At 39.8% G+C, this 17,884-nt stretch overlaps 1 protein-coding gene across 4 annotated transcripts in view; it reads left to right on the top strand.

Moving 5' to 3' along the window:
* The window catches only part of LARGE1 (LARGE xylosyl- and glucuronyltransferase 1), a gene marked incomplete at its 5' end in the record, with an annotated part of 449,451 nt that overhangs the window by 201,065 nt on the left and 230,502 nt on the right, over nt 1-17,884 (top strand). The window lies entirely within an intron of this gene.

Genomic DNA, 17,884 nt, shown 5'->3' with positions numbered 1-17,884 from the left:
TCACTGGTGGCGGCGGCTGTGGTAAGGCACTAGCGTTCCGAGCTCCCTTACTATGATCAGACCTTTTTTCTGCTTGTCTAGCAATGAAATATTCCTTATTCTAGATTCAGAATTAACTAGCATCTCGCGAGTGCAGATTCTGTCAGGCACTCGGCTAGCTGCTTCCACATACATCATCCCATTTTCAGCCTCCCGGAACAAATATAAGTGGCTTTGTCTCCATTGTTCAGATGCCGAATCTGAGAGAGCAGGGGATGGACCAGACTCCAACTTGGATTTTCCAACTCTGAGTCCAGTGCTCATTTCATTATTCCAGGTTGTTTCCAGATCAAGAATGCTTAAGTATTCCCACACCAGGGAATTAAAAACAAAAAACATCTATGGATAGGGACTTGATGGTATCTGTGCAAATTACAGAGCTGGGCCGTTAATCTGGGTGTTGATGGTCCCAGCCAGAAGTTAGCATTGATTGGTTGGTTCATTTCCCCAGTTGTTGGGTACCTCAGGCTTGATTGCACAAAGGAATCACTTGGTAGCTTTTGTAATGCAAAACAATACCCGAAAAACAGTGCCAGCCTCTCCCCTTAATTGTATATTAGCATCACTCCTGTGCGATCTTTATCAATCCAAAACAAGCAGTGATGCCATGCCCCACCACTAGATATCTCAAATTCGTTTTTCTGGGCAGGCCTGGGAGTGGGCCCAGGTGATTCTAATCTGAACCACTGCTCCATTCGGTCTTCATCAGCATTGTGGAGAAGGACACCCAGACTCCAGTTGACCTTTGCTCTGGGCCCTTGATAGATAGCATTGCTCATGTAAAAAAGGCCAAGCATCAGAGGCCGAGATTTTTCCCTGGCACCCTCTTGAGGTGCTAAGGATTAACAGATACACACTACTATATATAAAATAGATAAACAACAAGGACCTACTGTATAGCACAGGGAACTCTATTCAACATTTAGTAATAACCATAAGGGAAAAGAACTGAAAAAGAATATATATGTATGTGTAACTGAATCACTGTGCTGTACACCTGAAACTAACACAACATTGTAAATCAACTATACTTCAATTTAAAAAAACGAATTCATTTTAACGGTCTTTCTGGTTCTAGACATTTTTCAGGCTTCTCTTTCTGCTTTTTTTAATTTGGGTGGCGTTAACAGTTTTCTTAGTATACTGGCCACTTGCCATCCTGCAGATGTTGGAGAAACATTTGTGCTGAGAAGGTTGGTGACTCCTCATATGAGTTGCATTGACTGTCACTCTGTTGCAGTGTTCATTTGTGCTGCAAATATGAGCTCGATATAGGAGTCACCTTCACCTTTGCTGATTTTACTTCCATTTCCAGGTGCAATTAGGGCTCCATCCCAAGCTTCCTAGTAAGACTTTATCTATAGCTTTCACTGCCTAATGATCATTTGAATATCTTATTATTTTTTTTTTTTTAATTTTTTTTTTTTTTTTTTTTTTTTTTAATTTTTGTGGTACGCGGGCCTCTCACTGTTGTGGCCTCTCCCGTTGCGCGGCACAGGCTCCGGACGCACAGGCTCAGCGGCCATGGCTCACGGGCCCAGCTGCTTCGCAGCATGTGGGATCTTCCCGGACCGGGGCATGAACCCGTGTCCCCTGCATTGGCAGGCGGACTCTCAACCACTGCACAACCAGGGAAGCCCTCTTATTTTTTTTGAATATCTTATTTGAGTCAGTTTCCAAAATGATTAAGATTTTTGGAACGAGGCAAATCAGATTTTCAGTTCCAGCTCCTGTAATTCTTTAAGATTGTGTGACTTCCTTGATGTCTACTTTATTAGAGATATTGTGTGACTTAAAACATAATATTTGTAAATTGCTGATAGTGTCTACTACAAAGTGAGTAATCAACAAATGTGGTATTATTGTCATTATATAAATATAATAATATTCTTTTCCTTTTAGCTGTGATCTTCTAGGAAATAGGAGCGTTCCACATTTATTATTTTTTTCCTTAACATCTAGTACAGAGTTTGCACACAAAAGGAATGTTTAGATAAATGAGTCTTTTTCAGAATTAGGTGGTTTTTTTTTTTGAAGGGGGATTTAAAGCATTAGGAATTCCTTTGATCGGTAGCCAAATCCCCAAGTGGAAGTAAAGGCTTAAATGGAATTATCTTGTAGCACTCACCATTGTCTATAGTACTTTCTAAGGGTGACATTCTTTTCCCTTCTGCATTCTCACATATGATCAATTCTAAATCTAGACAAGTTAGGCAGCTATATCCTCAGCACCTGGTTTCCTTGACAACCCTTCATATAAATAGTAAGGGCCTGTTATGGGGGGGTGAATGCCAATATAACTACAGTCTTAAGTCATCTTGAAACAAGGCTTTCAAGGTCAAGGCTAAAATATTTGAAATTATAATAAAACCTTTAGTTAATATTTCCTAGATGCATCACAAGAATTGAGTAAAGGCATCATCTTTTCAGGGGTGACCAGTGAAGAGGCTCATTTTTGGCTGTGAGCTGAGAGAAATTCTGATTGTCATTGACAGGGTTCACTTTTGGATCTTTTTACTACACCAGGAGACTTTTGCCTTCCATGTTTCATTAAAATAACTTTTAAACCAACCAGAAATTAATTAAGTGGCACCTGTGGTTCATCCTCCTTAATCCTCCTTCCCTGCTTGTCCTTGGCCCTCCCCTTGCATTTCCAGTAAAGTTGACCTGTAGGGTGGATCCTTGGAGCTGGGAACAGAGAGTGTCACCAGCAAAGGCTTCACCTCCAAAGGATCACAGAGCCCTCTGAAAGCGAAAAGCGCCTCATTAATGAAGAGCAGCATGGAGCCACGTTAATTGCAGCCTCTGAGGCTGTCCTTTAGATGGTTCCCTGTGAAGGAGGTGGTGAGAGTGGAGGAGGAGGAATGGGGGGTGAGAGGGTGAGAATGGGTAAAGTGTCCTCAAATCTCCAGGTGAACTTGAGAACAGATCACTGTCATGTTTTATGATTAAACTGCCTTCTGATTAAATTCAGGAAGGCAGGAAGAACTGCTAGACTCAGCAGATGCAAATGTCTGGACTCAGGTTTGGGGTTATTTATCTATTTTTGCACACTTCTTGTGTGCTTTGTGGCTCATTTGGTGTCATATAATCCTACAGAGTGAAGTTTTTCAACCTTTTGAAAAATTTATTATTACCCACCACCAGGAGCCTTTTTAGATATTTTAAAATTGTACTCCCCCCGTTAGATTTTAATAACAAATCACAGTAATATCCAAGATTTTTTTTTTTTTGCTCCCCAAGAAGCAACTTTTGCTTTTGTTGCAAGAAGCAAAAATTTTGCATTTTTAAAGAATGAATGCTGAGAGGGCAGACAGCAGAAACAAGAAGAACTACAATCCTGCAGTCTGTGGAACAAAACCCACATTCACAAAAAGATAGACAAGATGAAAAGGCAGAGGGCTATGTACCAGATGAAGGAACAAGAGAAAACCCCAGAAAAACAACTAAATGAAGAGAGATAGGCAACCTTCCAGAAAAAGAATTCAGAATAATGATAGTGAAGATGATCCAGGACCTCGGAAAAACAATGGAGGCAAAGATCGAGAACATGCAAGAAATGTTTAACAAAGATCTAGAAACATTAAAGAAAAAACAAACAGATGAACAATACAATAACTAAAATACAAAATACACTAGAAGGAATCAATAGCAGAATAACTGAAGCAGAAAAATGGATAAGTGACCTGGAAGACAGAATGGTGGAATTCACTGCCGTGGAACAGAATAAAGAAAAAAGAACAAAAAGAAATGAAGACAGCCTAAGAGACCTCTGGAACAACACTAAATGCAACAACATTTGCATTATAAGGGTCCCAGAAGGAGAAGAGAGAGAGAAAGAACCCGAGAAAATATTTGAAGAGATTATAGTTGAAAACTTCCCTAACATGGGAAAGGAAATAGCCACCCAAGTCCAGGAAGCTCAGAGAGTCCCATACAGCATAAACCCAGGGAGAAACACGCCAAGACACATAGTAATCAAATTGCCAAAAATTAAAGACAAAGAAAAATTATTGAAAGCAGCAAGGGAAAAATGACAACTCTCATAAGGTTGACAGCTGATTTCTCAGCAGAAACTCTATAAGCAAGAAGGGAGTAGCATGATATACTTAAAGTGATGAAAGGGAAGAACCTACAACCAAGATTACTCTACCCGGCAAGGATCTCATTCAGATTCAATGGAGAAATCAAAAGCTTTACAGACAAGCAAAAGCTAAAAGAATTCAGCACCACCAAACCAGCTTTACAACAAGTGCTAAAGCAAGTTCCCTAAGTGGGAAACACAAGAGAAGAAGAGGACCTACAAAAACAAACCCAATACAATTAACATGGTAATAGGAACATACATATCGATAATTACCTTAAATGTGAATGGATTAAATGATCCAACCAAAAGACACAGGCTCGCTGAATGGATGCAAAAACAAGACCCTTATATATGCTGTCTACAAGAGACCCACTTCAGACCCAGGGATACATACAGACTGAAAGTGAGGGGATGGAAAAAAGGTATTCCATGCAAATGGAAATCAAAAGAAAGCTGGAGTAGCAATACTCATAGCAGATAAAACAGACTTTAAAATAAAGAATGTTACAAGAGGCAAGGAGGGGCACCACATAATGATCAAGGGATCAATCCAAGAAGATATAACAATTATAAATGTATATGCAGCCAACATAGGAGCACCTCAATACATAAGGAAACTGCTAACAGCTATAAAAGAGGAAATCGACAGTAACACAGGAATAGTGGGGAACTTTAACACCTCACTTACACCAATGGACAGATCATCCAAACAGAAAATTAATAAGGAAACAGAAGCTTTAAATGACACAATAGACCAGATAGATTTACGTGGTATTTATAGGACATTCCATCTAAAAACAGCAGATTACACTTTCTTCTCAAGTGCGTGTGGAACATTCTCCAGGATAGATCACACCTTGGGTCACAAATCAAGCCTCAGTAAATTTAAGAAAATTGAAATCATATCAAGCATCTTTTCTGACCACAACTCTATGAGATTAGAAATCAGTTACAGGGAAAATAACGTAAAAAACACAAACACATGGAAACTAAACAATACGTTACTAAATAACCAAGAGATCACTGAAGAAATCAAAGAGGAAATCAAAAAATACCTAGAAACAAATGACAATGAAAACACGATGATCCAAAACCTATGGGATGCAGTAAAAGCAGTTCTAAGAGGGAAGTTTATAGCTCTACAAGCCTACCTCAAGAAACAAAAATCTCAAGTAAACAATCTAACGTTACACCTAAAGGAACTAGAGAAAGAAGAACAAACGAAACCCAAAGTTAGCAGAAGGAAAGAAATCATAAAGATCAGACCAGAAATAAACGAAATAGAAACAAAGAAAACAATAGTAAAGATCAATAAAACTAAAAGCTGGTTCTTTGAGAAGATAAACAAATTGATAGACCATTAGCCTGACTCATCAAGAAAAAGGGGGAGAGGACTCAAATCAATAAAATTAGAAATGAAAAAGGAGAAGTTACAACAGACACCACAGAAATACAAAGCATCCTGAGAGACTACTACAAGCAACTCTATGCCAATAAAATGGACAACTTGGAAGAAATGGACAAATTCTTAGAAAGGTATAACCTTCCAAGACTAAAGCAGGAAGAAATGGAAAATATGAACAGACCAATCACAAGTAATGAAATTGAAACTGTGATTAAAATTTTCCAACAAATGAAAGTCCAGGACCAGATGGCTTCACAGGTGAATTCTATCAAACATTTAGAGAAGAGCTAACACCCATCCGTCTCAAACTCTTCCAAAAAATTGCAGAGGAAGGAACACTCCCAAACTCATTCTATGAGGCCACCATCACACTGATACCAAAACCAGACAAAGATACTATACAAAAAGAAAATTACAGACCAATACCACTGGTGAATATGATGCAAAAATCCTCAACAAAATACTAGCAAACAGAATCCAACAGCACATTAAAAGGATCATACAACATGATCAAGTGGGCTTTATCCCAGGGATGCAAGGATTCTTCAATATATGCAAGTCAATCAATGTGATACACCATATTAACAAATTGAAGAATAAAAATCATATGATCATCTCAGTAGATGCAGAAAAAGCTTTTGACAAATTTCAACACCCATTTATGATAAAAACTCTCCAGAAAGTGGGCATAGAGGGAACCTACCTCAAAATAATAAAGGCCATATACTACAAACCCACAGCAAACATCATTCTCAATGGTGAAGAACTGAAAGCATTTCCTCTAAGATCAGGAGCAAGACAAGGATGTCCACTCTCACCACTGTTATTCAACATAGATTTGGAAGTCATAGCCACAGCAGTCAGAGAAGAAAAAGCAATAAAAGGAATACAGATTGGAAAAGAAGAAGTAAAACTGTCACTGTTTGCAGGTGACATGATACTATACATAGAGAATCCTAAAGATGCCACCAGAGAACTACTAGAGCTAATCAATGAATTTCGTAAAGTTGCAGGATACAAAAGTAATGCACAGAAATCTCTTGCATTCCTATACACTAATGCTGAAAAATCTGAAAGAGAAATTAAGGAAACACTCCCACTTACCATTACAACAAAAAATAATGAAATACCTAGGAATAAACCTACTTAGGGAGACAAAAGACCTGTATGCAGAAAACTATAAGACACTGATGCAAGAAATTAAAGATGATACCAACAGATGGAAAGATATACCATGTTCTTGGATTGGAAGAATCAATATTGTGAAAATGACTATACTACCCAAAGCAATCTACAGATTCAGTGCAACCCCTGTCAAATTACCAATGGCATTTTTTACGGAACTAGAACAAAAAATCTTAAAATTTGTATGGAGACACAAAAGACCCCGAATAGCCAAAGCAGTCTTGAGGGAAAAAAACGGAGCTGGAGGAATCAGACTCCCTGACTTTGGACTATACTACAAAGCTACAGTAATCAAGACAGTATGGTACTGGCACAAAAACAGAAACATAGATCAATGGAACAAGATAGAAAGCCCAGAGATAAACCCATGCACCTATGGTCAACTAATCTATGACAAAGGAGGCAAGGATATACAATGGAGAAAAGACAGTCTCTTCAAGAAGTGGTGCTGGGAAAACTGGACAGCTACATGTAAAAGAATGAAATTAGAACACTCCCTAACACCATACACAAAAATAAGCTCAAAATGTATTAGAGACCTACATGTAAGACCGGACACTATAAAACTCTTAGAGGAAAACATAGGAACAACACTCTTTGACATAAATCACAGCAAGATATTTTTTGATCCACCTCGTAGATAATGGAAATAAAAACAAAAATTAAAAAATGGAACCTAATGAAACTTAAAAGCTTTTGCACAGCAAAGGAGACCATAAACAAAATGAAAAGACAGCCCTCACAATGGGAGAAAATATTTGCAAACGAATCAATGGACAAAGGATTAATTTCAAAAATATATAAACAGCTCATGCAGCTCAATGTTAAGAAAACAAAGAACCCAATCCAAAAATGGGAAGACCTAAATAGACATTTCTCCAAAGAAGACATACAGATGGCCAAGAAGCACGTGAAAAGCTGCTCCGTATCACTAATTATTAGAGAAATGCAAATCAAAACTACAATGAGGTATCACCTCACACCAGTTAGAATGGACATCATCAGAAAATCTACAAACAACAAATGTTGGAGAGGGTGTGGAGAAATGGGAACCCTCTTGCACTGTTGGTGGGAATGTAAATTGATACAGCCACTATGGAGAACAGTATGGAGGTTCCTTAAAAAACTAAAAATAGAACTACCATACGACCCAGCAATCCCACTACTGGGCATATACCCAGAGAAAACCATAATTCAAAAAGATACATGCCCCGCAATATTCACTGCAGCAGTATTTACAATAGCCAGGTCATGGAAACAACCTAAATGCCCATCGACAGATGAATGGATAAAGAAGTGGTGGTACATATATACAATGGAATATTACTCAGCCATAAAAAGGAACGAAATTGGGTCATTTGTAGAGATGTGGATGGATCTTGAGACTTTCATACAGAGTGAAGTAAGTCAGAAAGAGAAAAACAAGTATCATATATTAACACATATATATGGAACCTAAAAAAATGGTACAGATGAACTGGTTTGCAGGGCAGAAATAGAGACACAGATGTAGAGAACAAACGTATGGACACCAAGGGGGGAAAGCGGCGGGGGGTGGGGATGGTGGTGTGATGAATTGGGCGATTGGGATTGACATGTATACACTGATGTGTATAAAATGGATGACTATTAAGAACCTGCTGTATAAAAAAAATAATAAAATTCAAAACTAAAAGAATATGAGATGGTGGTAATGTAAAAATAGATAAGCAGAACAACAATGAAAGGAAACATAAATGGTATCTTGAACTTTCTTTCAGAATCTTAAAATGCACCTCCAAAAATAGGTATTTTATACCTAAATCCTTAGTTTATGTCATGTTTAATGTCCATTAAAGCTCAAAAATTAAATATAAAAAAAGAAAAAAAAGAAGGAATGCTAAAAAATAGTTTATGGTAAGAGGAGAAGAATGTTTTTTTTTCTTTGCATTTACTAGAAAAATGATTGTCTCCATTCTTAGCAGGAGCTGAGAGTGTGTGTGTGTGTGTGTGTGTGTGTGTGTGTGTGTGTGTATTTGTGACTTTTAGCTGGGTCCGCTTTATTCCTGGGTTCATTCTACGTCACATTCTTGCCCCTTGGTTCCTCATGATTTCGTTCTGTACATGCAGGCACATACACACAGTTGAAGATTGAAGATAAAGAGGTTATGATATAAACCAATAAAACACCATACCATCTGACTTAGAACTAGAACAATATCACCAAAGATACCTGGATATCTTCGCATTCCATTACCCTACCTCCTCCAGCCCCCATCAAGGTAAACCACTAATGGGAATGCTGTAATAATGCTTTCTGAAATTGTTTTTCTCTCTCCCCAAACTGTACTGTATTCCCCTCCAAGCATTCATCTGGTGTTTGAATGGATGAATGAAGCAGTTCCACCAGTGTATTCCCCTCACAAGGAATGGTTCTCAGTAAGCATTGCTTGTTTACATGTATTGTTTTGGTTTTTCAAAACTATTCATTGAGTGCCTCTGTGTGTCAGACACTGTGCTAAGTAGACATACATAAACACATACCGCGCACTGTAATAAGAAGAATTGCAGCTTCTAGAAATATTAAGTCCAGGCTACACAGGAGCTAATGCAGTTTTCTCCTCAGTGCATTGAAAATCTATTAGTTAAGAAGGCAGCAATATTTCAGGAAATTAAACCACTGTAACAGTCCAGTTCACAAATCAGAACTCCCAATGCTTTGAAATGCTCCATTTCATAACGTAAAGTACTCAGAGAATTTCAGACGATCCATAAATACTCCAGGGACCAATCCCCCCAAGCTTCACAGAGCTAAATAGAGGATGCTTCTTGACAGGCATGAGAGAGGAAGGGGTTTTTTTGCCACTGCTATGAGGGGGAACATGTTTATAGATTCGTGATCACATTCCTCTTGATTCACTGTGCCTTTGTCCTCATTCTCGATTTAATTATGCTTGTGGAAGATGGCTGCTCAGTAGATTTCTGAATAATGAGCATTTCAGGTGAAAGCCAGATAACTCACTTTGGGCTGGGGTTTTATTTTCTGAATAAATGTTCCTTGATGCCTAGTAGGATTGCTGTTACCAGTAAAGACCGACTTAGGGCTCTTACAAGGTTTTCCTCCAAGACTCCATTGTGGGAAGATGTGAAATGTGTAACTTAGCTCTCCTGTTGGTACAGGTTACTCAGAATTTCACAGGAGCTGACCTAGAGCTGCTTTTGCCGAAATGGGATTTCTGAGTTTAGAAAGTAGAACAGCCAGGAAACCTTCATGCCATGAAGCATAGGGTCATCTAAGGAACGACGATCTTCCACCAACACTTTCTTTTGTTAGTCTTTGAGAGAGATCCTCTCTCCCTGTACATCCAACTATGTCAAGTTCAGGTGGGACTCTTAAGTTTAGGGCTATTATATATCTTGTTTCTGAACAATAAGTTGGTTGGTGATCCAATATAAATGATTCAGCCAACAGGCCTTGAGAAATACAGTACCTACTGTATCTCCTAAATTACTGTTTCTTAGGGTGTAGTCCACTGCTATATTTAAAATGGATAACCAACAAGGACCTACTATATAGTAAAGGGAAATCTGCTCAATGTTATGTAACAACTTAAATGGGAAAATGTGTAACTGAACCACTTTTGCTGTACTCCTGAAACTATCACAACATTGTTAATCAACTATACTCCTATATAAAATAAAAAGTTTTAAAAAAAAAAAGGAATTCCATGGAGATCTGGTTAACAATACAGATTTCTGGGCCCTACCCCAGACCTGATGAATCATCACCTCTAGGTATGACCCTGGGAATCTGCATTTTCTGTAGGCGTCCTCCAAGGTTTTGATGCCCATCAAACTGCCTTCTGTTAATCTTTCTCTTCCATGGGTTGCTAGAGTACATTCCAAAAATACAGTTGAGATTATGTGTCTTTGCTAATGAAAACCTTTTTGTTGCTTCCCACTGACCTTAGAATATTGGCCAGAGTTCTTTATACATATTCTCCATATACTGTACTTCATATGGTATTATCTAACGTCTCACCCTTTCCTCGTTTCCCACAGCCTTTCCCATCACTTCCAGCTTCAAGCTTTATCTGGACATATCAGACTGTAGTTATTTTACACACACATACACACACGATTGTCTATTTATATCTTTGTGCCTTCACTGATACTATAATACCTCTCCCATCCTGCTTTTCTCCCAGTATTTGAAAAACTCAATTTTCACCTGATTTGTCATGATCAAATGTAAGGCTCATCTTTTCCAGACATTTCTGATTATTCTCCTTCCCTTCCAACCACCCCACCTTGACTGTCCTTCTTCTAGATCACTGCTATACGTATACCTGGAGGTATCATAGTCCAGTTCTTACCATTGCAGTATCACAGATGTGGTAGCCAGTTTCCAAGATAGCCCTTGATAATCCCATCTCCTGGTACTCACCCTCTTGTCTAGTCCCTTCCCACGTTGCCCAGGGCTGACCTGTATAATCAGTAAGATGTGGCAGAAATGACACCATGTAACTTCTGGGGCCGAGTCATAAAAGACATCCTAGCTTCTTTCTTGTTCTCTCTTGGATCACTCACGCTGAGAGAAGCCAGCTGCCATGTTGTAAAGGCGTCCAGACAGCCCTATGGGGGTGGTCCATGTGACAGAGAACTGAAGCTTCCTGCTAACAGCCGGCATCACCTCCCAGGCGTGTAGGAGTGAGCCTTCTTGAAGCAGATCCCAAGCATTTAGATGTCTGTAGGCTCAACCAACGTCCTTACTACAACCTCATGAGGAATCCTGAGCCAGAGCCACCCACCAGATACGCTCCCAAATTCCTAACACAGAAACTGTGTGAGGTAATAAGTATTGCCGTTTTAAGCTGCTGTGTCTTGAGGTAACTTGTTATTCAGTAAAGGATAATGAATATACACTAGACCATAGACTCCTCAAGCACCAGCCATGTTTTATTCGTTGTGGATGCTGGTCCCCAACCCTTCCTTGGTACCTGACCCATATTAAGTGTTCTGTAAATGCTGATTTAAATGATTCCAACTGAGCTAAACTGGAGCATATTTTTGCTGGCAAGGGCAAATACAAATGCAGCTGACTTTATCTAGTAGGTAAGAATCTCATCTTTTCGGTCGCTCTAAATATAATTGGTAACAATATTAATAATTAAAAATAATAGCCAGGGGCTTCCCTGGTGGTGCAGTGGTTGAGAGTCCACCTGCCGATGCAGGGGACACGGGTTTGTGCCCTGGTCCGGGAGGATCCCACATGCCGCAGAGCGGCTGGGCCCGTGAGCCGTGGCCACTGAGCCTGCGCGTCCGGAGCCTGTGCTCCGCAATGGGAGAGGCCACAGCAGTGAGAGGCCCGCATACCACAAAAAAAAAAAAAAAAAAAAAAAATAGCCAGTACCTATATACAGCATCAGAATTCTCAGAAGCCTATAGAGTATGTTCTGTGAGGATGCTCATTTTACAGACGAGAAAACAAAGGTACATTGAGGTTTAGTTACTTGCCCAAAGTGACCCAGTCAGTGAGTGATGGAGCCAGGATTCAAACCCAGGCAGTCAGACTCTGGAGTGCGTGCTGTTAACCAATTGAAAAGCTAATATTGAGTGCTTATGTTATAGCAAACACTGAACCAGGCCCCTTAGTTCTCTTGCCTCATTTAATGCTTTTGCAAAACTCATGGGATCTGTATTTATGTTCTCTATTTTTGGAGTGAGGAGTTTGAGGATTAGAGAGATGAGCCTACCAGTGGGAATCTGGCCATCCAGACTCCCAAGCTTATGCTCAGTTCATGACCCCCCGTGGTACTGTCCGGAGTCCCCACCCCATTTGAGCTCCTCACCCTCCATTTCTCAACAGTTATGTTCTGAACATACAGGTTGGTTGCCAAGACGACCACTCAGAAATGACATGAAAGACAAATGACTTTTCAGATATTCTGCGGCTAGGATGGTTCTTCCTTTTTAATTTTAAAAAACGAGTCACGGTGATTTGTAATCCATAGGAAAATGTTGGTAGGGATAAGAAATGTATTTTGAGTAATAAATATTTCCAGGATAATGAGGTAATGAGGAAAGCTTCCAGATTACAAATAGAGCAACTCCCTAGGAAGGGAACAGGACAAGCTACTATTATCCCTATTTTTCAGATGAGAAAATTAAGGCCCAGAGAGACTTCAAAGCCAGGAGTATCCACCTCCAAAGTCTTCGTACCTACTTGCCTTGAAAAAGTGCTTCTTGACGAACATAGATTTGGCTGGGTTGAGGCAGGGGCTTGGCTATGTCCCTACAGTAACTAATCCAGGAGCGGAGAGCATGTCGGAATAGACCCGGGGCTGTGGGAAAGGTGAAGAAGAAAGAAACACTGGCATCATTTCAGAGTAGAATATCTAGGGCTGGGGGACTGAAATATGAGGTAGGGGGAAGGACTTGGTCCTCATCCCCCAAATTTCAGGTACTGAGATAATAATATCTGACCTTTAGACTAGTTGGAAGGGATGTAAATAAGGTAGCACATAGAAAGCTCTTCCCACAATGCCTGACACCCAGTAAACACTCAGCAAATGCTAGATAGTATTTTCTGTTGTGATCATTACAGGAGCATCCCAATGCCTCCTTGAAAACAATGCCTTTAAGAAGAAATAGCTTATTTTTGTGTATGGTGTTAGGGACTGTTCTAATATCATACTTTTACATGTACCTGTCCAGTTTTCCCAGCACCACTTAGTGAAGAGGCTGTCTTTTCTCCACTGTATATTCTTGCCTCCTTTATCAAAGATAAGGTGACCATATGTGCGTGGGTTTATCTCTGGGCTTTCTATCCTGTTCCATTGATCTATATATTCTGTTTTTGTGCCAGTACCATACTGTCTTGATTACTGTAGCTTTGTAGTATAGTCTGAAGTCAGGGAGCCTGATTCCTCCAGCTCCATTTTTCGTTCTCAAGATAGCTTTCGCTATTCAGGGTCTTTTGTGTTTCCATACATATTGTGAAATTTTTTGTTCTAGTTCTGTGAAAAATGCCAGTGGTAGTTTGAAAGGGATTGCATTGAATCTGTAGATTGCTTTGGGTAGTAGAGTCATTTTCACAATGTTGATTCTTCCAATCCAAGAACATGGTATATCTCCAGATATTTGTATCATCTTTAATTTCTTTCATCAGTGTCTTATAATTTTCTGCATACAGGTCTTCTGTCTCTTTAGGTAGGTTTATTCCTAGATATTTTATTCTTTTTGTTGCAGTGGTAAATGGGAGTGTTTTCTTAATTTCAGTTTCAGATTTTTCATCATTAGCGTATAGGAATGCCAGAGATTTCTGTGCATTAATTTTGTATCCTGCTACTTTACCAAATTCATTGATTAGCTCTAGTAGTTTTCTGGTAGCATCTTTCGAATTCTCTATGTACACAAAATTAAGCTCAAAATGGATTAAAGACCTATACGTAAGGCCATAAACTATGAAACTCTTAGAGGAAAACATAGGCAGAACACTCTATGACATAAATCACAGCAAGATCCTTTTTGACCCACCTTCTAGAGAAATGGAAATAAAAACAAAAATAAACACATGGGCCCTAATGAAACTTAAAAGCTTTTGCACAGCAAAGGAAACCATAAACAAGACCAAAAGACAACCCTCAGAATGGGAGAAAATATTTGCAAATGAAGCAACTGACAAAGGATTAATCTCCAAAATTTATAAGCAGCTCATGCAGCTCGATATCAAAAAAACAAACAACCCAATCCAAAAATGGGCAGAAGACCTAAATAGACATTTCTCCAAAGAAGATATACAGTTTGCCAACAAACACATGAAAGAATGCTCAACATCATTCATCATTAGAGAAATTTAAATCAAAACTACAATGAGATATCATCTCACACCGGTCAGAATGGCCATCATCAAAAGATCTAGAAACAGTAAATGCTGGAGAGGGTGTAGAGAAAAGGGAACACTCTTGCACTGCTGGTAGGAATGTAAATTGATATAGCCACTATGAAGAACAGTATGGAGGTTCCTTAAAAAACTACAAATAGAACTACCATACGACCCAGCAATCCCACTACTGGGCATATACCCTGAGAAAACCATAATTCAAAAAGAGTCATGTACCAAAATGTTCACTGCAGCTCTATTTACAATAGCCAGGAGATGGAAGCAACCTACGCGTCCATCATCGGATGAATGGGTAAAGAAGATGTGGCTCATATATACAATGGAATATTACTCAGCCATAAAAGAAACGAAATTGAGGTATTTGTAGTGAGGTGGATGGACCTAGAGTCTGTCATACAGAGTGAAGTAAGTCAGAAAGAGAAGAACAAATACTGTATGCTAACACATATATATGGAATCTAAGGAAAAAAAAAAAGTTCATGAAGAACCTAGGGGTAAGATGGGAATAAAGACACAGACCTACTAAAGAATGGACTTGAGGATATGGGGAGGGAGAAGGGTAAGCTGTGACAAAGTGAGAGAGTGGCAAGGACATATATACACTACCAAATGTAAAATAGATGGCTAGTGGGAAGCAGCCACCTAGCACAGGGAGATCAGCTTGGTGCTTTGTGACCACCTAGAGGGTTGGGATAGGGAGGGTGGCAGGGAGGGAGATGCAAGAGGGAAGAGATATGGGAACATATGTATATGTGTAACTGATTTCCTTTGTTATAAAGCAGAAACTAACACAGCATTGTAAAGCAATTATACTCCAATAAAGATGTTAAAAATAAATAAATAAATAAAAATTTTTTAAAAAGAAGAAATAGGCATCATTTCCTGACAAAACCAGCCTCTTTCCCTGCTTTCCCTTGTTTATCAAAGGTCAGAAACCAGCCTCACCCCTGAGATACCACTTTCCTTCACGCCCTGGGTTTTAAGCACTCACCTTTGGGGATGTGTCTTCTGTCAGCCCTTTACTTCCATCCTCATGTCACTGTTCTGGTCAGATTTCCTGAGTAACTTTTCTTTGGACCACCCAGCATCACATGAACCCTAGAATCACTTGCAGCACTTCACAGAAACTCCCCTTGGGGTCCATTCCCCCAAGGAACTGGCCGCTTTAGGAAGGTGAATTTCCCCTTGAGAGCATCCACCACCCCCTACTTTACACAGAAACCCTTAAAACCTGGGATTGCTTTTGTTCCTTTATGTAAGTGCATTAGGTGGTATTCTTGAGCACAGTTGGATTTTTTTGCTAATTAAATGTCAGAACATGCTGCTTAGAATTATTAACAGCCATTGCAAGGATAATAATCTTTCCATTAACATAAACCTAACTTTCATTCCTATTATTGTTTTAATTACATGAACCATTTCGCGTGCTGAGTGATGAAGAACACTCTAGGATATTGCTTGGCTAGGCGGTGGTGTTTCTATAGGGTACTCTGGGGTGGGTCTGCATGATGCCCTCCAGGTTTCTGCACCTTGCCTCCGTTGACCCCAAGACTTAACGTCCCTGGTTGGACTGAAGTTTATTGTAGGGTGGAAGTGAGATCAGTAGCAGTGTGGATTGCACCAGGAGAGTGCTCCGAAAGGTTATATGGGTGACCACTCCCACCCATTTTTTTTTTCCTCCTAAAACCAAGGATGTGCAGTCCAATTTGGAGATCCACCAGAGGGGGCTTCACGTTTCCCAGTAGATCCCAGTTTGTGATTTATTAATCTTTTATATAGAAATATAGGAAAAATAGGTGGGTGATTTATTTTCCCTGTCAAAGCTATCTCTATTCCCTACTTTCCCTTTACTGTCAAAGGTACCATAACTCATCACGCTCCAAATCCTTAATCATCTGAGCCTGGGTAGTGCTGGCACACATACACTAGGGGAAAGGAAGTGGGCTTTATGGATACTGGATGCTTTGTAATCCTCCCAGCAATATTGTGATGTGAGTGTCTTTAGCTCCCATTTTGCAGATGAGAAAACTGAGGCTCATGGAGGTTAAATGACTTGCTTGAGGTCACACAGCTTATTGGAAGTGGAACTGGTGCTAAAGCCCAGGCTCTGGGGCTCAACAAGCTGTGCCTCTTCCAGTGTACTGTGCTGACCTGGACCCTAGCAATTACAGATACCTCTTCTCCTAGTTGAGGAAAATGCCAAAGGTAGCATTTGAACCCAGGCCTGGCTAACTCTGCAGTCATGCACGTGATCAGACATTTTTTGAGAAAAGACTGTGTTGTTACCATAATACAAATGACATTGTCCCTGCCTCAAGGAATTACAGTCCAGAGCAGGAGAGAGACATGGAAAATTAGACACAGCATGATGGCTTGCTGTGCTGGAAGAAGGGAAACAGCTTGCTTTGGGAACCCTCGACCAGCCTGGGGCAGCGGGGAGGGGCGGCTGGAGGGTGGTACCTTCTAGGTTGGAACTCGGAGGAAGAGCAGGGTTTGGATAGAGGCAGAGCGTGTTCCATGCTACTTCTAAGAGAAGGAGCCATTTATGACAAATGCATCTGCTTCTCACCACACGTTCTTTCCCCCTGTAGATTCCTTAGTTTTCTTTCTGGGATTTTCTTTCTGAATACAAACTCATTCAAATGCTTCCTTTACCTCTAATTGAACACTCTAACTTAATTGATTATGTATTAAGTCAGGGACTTGGGGCGACATTCAGGCCTGGGCTCATGTTAAGATTAATTTATTCCTGTAGTCCTACTGTTCTGTAATGCATCTGAGTGCCTTGCGTGTGTGTAAAAAATAAAGTCAGAAGTTGGAGCCATCTAATTAGACGGCTTAACCCAGTGTGCTGGTGTTCGGTCTCCACCAAGCTCTCCTGCTTTGATGGTAAGCAAAATGGATGAATAAGTTCATCAAAGGTCTGATTAAATAGCATGGCTCTGCAGCATGGGCCGATGATTGCCAAGCTTCAGTTCAGGCAAATTCTCAGGGGAGAGAGGAAAGTGAGCTGAGTTCCCAAGGCCAAGGCTTAACATGAAAAAGAGTTATATAAAACCCACTGGAGGGAATTACTCGAAGTCCCCAGACCTCAGATCTCAGATCTTAAGATGATGGCCAGCTCCATTACAGCTTTAACAAAATAGATAAGCGTAACAATACCATTGAATGGTCATTTTTAATGACACAAAAATGGAATATGACTGAAAGAAATATATCTACCCAGGAACAATTAGGTACTGGTTGCAAAAAATATATATAGTATGATTCAATTTTTGAAAAC

This window comes from Hyperoodon ampullatus (genome assembly GCF_949752795.1).
Source record: "Hyperoodon ampullatus genome assembly, chromosome: 11".
NCBI classification, from domain to species: Eukaryota; Metazoa; Chordata; class Mammalia; order Artiodactyla; family Ziphiidae; genus Hyperoodon; species Hyperoodon ampullatus.
This window is presented reverse-complemented; position numbering and strand designations above follow the sequence as displayed.